Below are 325 nucleotides of genomic sequence, written 5' to 3'. Positions count from 1 at the left end.
TAAGTTAATATTTTTATACAATATTAACAGCTATATTGTGTTATAGAAACTAAATTTTTTCCTGTGTTCTGTGGAAGGCCCTTCCCTTATATATGTAAGTAAAATAGAAATATTCCTTAACTAATATATTTATTATGTACCTTATATGTTATGCTTCTATTATTTGGTTATTTATTGTTCTATTGTATATAATAATAAAGTAGTAAAAACATATAGAAGACAGCACAAATATTGAATATAGTGAACTTATATATTTTTTTCCTTGGGAGTGCTAATAATAAAATGAAATTTTATATTATATAATATGTATAAATATATTTTGAGT

The sequence above is a fragment of the Plasmodium gonderi genome (assembly GCF_002157705.1).
Source record: "Plasmodium gonderi DNA, contig: Pgo-contig_255, whole genome shotgun sequence".
NCBI lineage: Eukaryota > Apicomplexa > Aconoidasida > Haemosporida > Plasmodiidae > Plasmodium > Plasmodium gonderi.
The sequence above is the reverse complement of the archived record's forward strand: the minus strand, read 5'-3'. Positions refer to the sequence as shown.